We start from the raw sequence: 4,811 nt of genomic DNA, 5'->3' as shown, positions 1-4,811 counted from the left end.
CATGTCCCTAGAGGCATTTACAAGCCAAACAACAGATGTACAATAAAATACAATTTAAGAGCATGAGTTAGGAACATCTCCTGACAGACAGTAGGGCTACTGTTCTCAAAGAGAAAGGGTACTGGGGGAATGAGGTGCTGATGACTCCAAATTAGCACTTCAAACCTTCCACATCAATCTTGGGCAGGAAAGAAAAAGAAGAAGCCAGCAGAGCTGAATGCAGATAATATAGATTCAAAGCTCTTATTGCCCCATGGTACGCACATTCATTTTCTGTGGGCCACCATGATCTCTGATCAAATATTGTCTTAGGTTTTCTTGGCACTTCACACAGTACCTGGGAAAAGCTTCAAATATCCCCAGCAGTATGGTTCATATTATGGCAATATATTTAAGACAAATATCATCACACTAATCTAGCAATGCCTGGATAAACTTTGGAAGCATTTTGAAGTATACCTTTAGATAGACAGACAGACAGATAGTTATTATTTGTGTCAATATGTTAAAGGATCGATACATATTTTTGCAGAGAGAAAAATGTAAATTTTCCTTTGGGAGAAAAATCAACAGCAGCACAAGTTTGCCTTTGGCCCAGACTTCCATTTACTGATAATTTCACATTAGGGATGGGAAGAATTTTGATTCAATTCACATGGAATGGCAAGCCTACCTAATCTGCACTTCCTGGAGCAATACCCAAACCAAAACACGGCCATCTTTTCGAAATTTGCATTTCTCTGAATTTTGCAATGCAGTTCTCCATCCAAGCAATGTGCACAAAAAATGCCTATATTGAGACAAACTGCATTTAAGTGCACATGTTAGTGAAAGTGACACACAGAAATGCATTTTAAAGGGAAAACTGTTGTGCAAAAAATGTGTACATTCAGTAAAACTGAATAAGAAACTAGGAGAAATTTGCAGTAAAATCTATTAAGACGTTGATGAATTTCATAACTTGTTTTTAAAAGTTTCTTTTTAAAAACAAAACAAAACACTGAAGCATAAATATGGACATCTGAATTTAAGGCTGGAAAAAGAAGAAACCGAGAGAATCAAAAAATAGGCAGATGAACCCATCCCTACTTGACATTCACATTGACCTGGAATACGAATTCCTTGCCTTCCAATTCCCTGCTCCAAGGAAAGGAGACCCTCTAGGACTGTAGCTTAGCTAGCTGTCTGCCCTGCACAACTCTCTCCCCTTCCAAAGCCAGCCATGCCCTTCAAGCTGCTCAGTGGGAATGCAAGGCCTGACCCCACCCCCTCTAGCTGGGCTCTGCTGTCTTCTTGTCTACGTGCTGCCTGCTTTGGCACAGTACAACAGGAGCAGAGAAAAGCAAACATTCCTATCGCTCTGGGCCAAGGGCGTGCTCCACAGCTTCAAGAATGGTTCCTCTGTTTAGCAGTGCGTCATCTCCACACACTAGTTCTGCATGTAGAGCAGCCTCCATAATCTTGGGAGCACAGGTAGGAGGCGGCAGCTCCAGCACACCTTGCCGGAGCCTGAGGCCCTAAAAAGGCCTCGCTTTCCCCGCTGTTTGCTTAGAGCAGCTTTCCTCAACTTGGTGCCCTCCACACAGTTCGGGCTATGGCTCTCCTCAGTCCCAGCCAGCATGGGCTGGCCGCAGCTGGTGAGAGTAACAGTTCCAGCCCCCCTCTGGACGGCAGCAGCTTGGCAGCCCCTGCTCACAGGAGGGCTTCAGAGCAAAAGAATCCAAGCTTCAGCTGAAAGCTGTTTGCTTCCAAAAAAGATTCCTGTTGAATGCCGGCCCTGAATAACACATCAGAAATTTCTGCATATTCAAGTGTTCGTCAAAACATTTGAAAGCACGGCTTGACCTCTAATGGCATTTGATTTCAGTCGCTTGACAGTTGTTGTTGTTGTTTAGTCGTTTAGTCGTGTCCGACTCCTCGTGACCCCATGGACCAGAGCACGCCAGGCACTCCTGTCTTGCACTGCCTCCCGCAGTTTGGTCAAACTCATGTTCGTAGCTTCGAGAACACTGTCCAACCATCTTGTCCTCTGACGTCCCCTTCTCCTAGTGCCCTCAATCTTTCCCAACATCAGGGTCTTTTCCAAGGATTCTTCTCTTCTCATGAGGTGGCCAAAGTATTGGAGCCTCAGCTTCACGATCTGTCCTTCCAGGGAGCACTCAGGGCTGATTTCCTTAAGAATGGATAGGTTTGATCTTCTTGCAGTCCAAGGGACTCTCAAGAGTCTCCTCCAGCACCACAATTCAAAAGCATCAATTCTTCGGCGACACTGCTTGACAGTGTCAAACAGTAATTAGCAACTGGGACCTGCAACAAAAGGTTGCAGCATGGATGTCCTACCAGCCAATCAGCCACACCGTCTTCCAGGGTGGTTTATAATATTTTCCCTCCTCCATGGTTTCCCCCCCCCCCGCCAGTGTTCTGTGGTCATTCAGCTTTGGGGGGCGTCGTTACATTTTCTTCCTAAAAGTTTTGTAGGATTATTTCCTCTTGTGCATGTTGACCACATAAACGCTGGCATTCAAATGAGTTTCCCAGTAGGTATGAAGGTATTTGATAACTACTACAGTGATTTCAAGTAGACGAGAGAGTTTAAGGCAAGATGATCTAGAATACCTTCACAACAGGAGCTACACAACATAAGCTCTTTTAGCGTCACAAAGACCCATAGCTGTGATAGCTATAATCCGAAAGCAAAGGTATCAGCCAGATCCTACAGATTGCACATGTAGTTACTTGCACCCGACGCCTGTGAAGCAAGGCAAGTCCAACTGGTTCTAATCGTGAGCCTGTGACCAGAGGCTATCTTCCATTTTACTCCCTGCATTGCACTTAGAACAGCCTTGCCATGGTATCTGGTAACCGACAATATTTGGCATTAGCTGGCAATGGAGACAGCTGGAGAGCTGTTTTGTGGTTCATACCTTCCAAAAAACAAAAGCAAACCGCAGCATACATACTGCCACCTTCTCATTGTAACATACTTGATTTTTAGGGTAAACATTTCAGATCCAAATTAAAGAGCATCAACATTTGAAATTTAGGCAAACTTCAGACGTTTCAGCTTTTTATCTGAGAACTAAGGTTTCACGACAAATCCACCAAGATCTGTCTTTTTGCATGGTTCTCAGAATTAAGAAAGCTGCTCACTTGAAATAGACATCTCAATGGCTCTGATCTTCAGCAGTCTTTCCACCATGTGGCAACAGAAGCTCATTGGGTGAAAAATTCATTGCTGATAAGCTTATCAACACGAATGCTCCACTAATGGGTCATCTAAAGAGGGGCTCTGAGGATATGGATGCCCATAAATGGGACTTTTTAAAAGCAACTAACATTCCCCTGTAGACTGATCCTTTTTTTGCAACTATATTTATCTATGCCAATTAAAACCATAGCTTTCTTTAAAGGTCAGCGTACGGGCTGGAGATGACCCAGGAATCTCCTTTCCTTGGACTCTGATTGTTGTAAACAAAAGAGCTGCAAGCCACCCACACGTGCCACAAATGTTCTTAGCTGCAGCTTCCTGCAAAACAGCAGATCTGCATCATGCTTGGGGGTGAAAGACACACACACACACACACACACACACACAGAGAGAGAGAGAGAGAGAGAGAGAGAGAGAGAGAGAGAGAGAGAGAGAGAGAGAGAGAGAAAGCCATTGGCTGTTCAGGACAATATGCCATGCACTCAGAGGCACCAGACGGAAGTAGCTGCCAGAACCAGATATAAAAGGGGAAGGAAGCAGATGCAAAAGGGGAGGAGAGGAGGGGGCTGTCCCTGGGGGTAGACTGTGGAAGGACGTGAAAATGGATGGGAACAGACGAGAAATTTGTATAACAGGAACATTCACCTACACAAGCCCCTGCAAGGCAGACTTTTTAACTGGGAAGGGCTGATCCATACTCCCCTTCCTCTCCAGTGAATGAATTTTAAAAAGGGAACGTACTGAGCAGTTTCATAAGAAGAAATCCCTTTGAACACTCAGCACCGAACCACTTCAAGTTAAAAATAGGAGATGGTTGGCACGCTACGTACTGGCTAGAGGTACCAAATTTTTACAGCCGGCTCTGTTTGCCCTCTTTCATCGGAGCCAATGTATTGTTTTAGTACTTCCAACCCCCTCAAACCAGAAAAGCTTGTGCTTGTCTGCCCACCAATGCACAGCTGGATTTCTAGTGAACCGATGTAGTGCTGACCCAGAGAGAAAAGGGTCTTTCCCAGGCTATTTTTCCAAATTCTTGATGGTGCACTGCAGTGTGACAAGAGGAGCATAGAAGCTTATTATGCCTCAGAAGATATGATCCTCAAACAAAGTACCCTAAGCACAATCACCACAAAGCTATTGGAAAGTTCATTAACAAAATCTGCATGTAACTGGGGAAAGCAAAGTTTGCTTCATATACAACTACATATATAAATTAGCAACTTTACTAAAGGTTGAAAAGTCACCCTGACCCTGTCACTGCTGTTGAGATCTTACTTTTTATTAATAATAATTTAGTAGTCAGTTGTACAGCAAAACCACTGCCAGAAGCCAAATGTCCACCTAATCTAATATACAGTCTTTACCAGATCTCTAAACAAACTGAACTATGAGTTGCCAAAGCCTGGGATCTAGTGAAAAGAGGATGTTTCAGCAAGGAAGACAAACTGGAGTCTAAGATATTCAATTGAGGCTATTGTCTAGGATAGGGGATGGCAAACTGTGGTCTGTGGACTTCATTCGGGTGACCTGATTTGTAGCTGAAGATGGGAGTTGGCACATCCATCACACTGAATATTGTATTTTTATTGAGCCTTTTATTTCA

Source organism: Zootoca vivipara, chromosome 7 (genome assembly GCF_965207765.1).
Source record: "Zootoca vivipara chromosome 7, rZooViv2.hap1.1, whole genome shotgun sequence".
In the NCBI taxonomy this organism is placed as follows: Eukaryota; Metazoa; Chordata; class Lepidosauria; order Squamata; family Lacertidae; genus Zootoca; species Zootoca vivipara.
The sequence above is the reverse complement of the archived record's forward strand: the minus strand, read 5'-3'. Positions refer to the sequence as shown.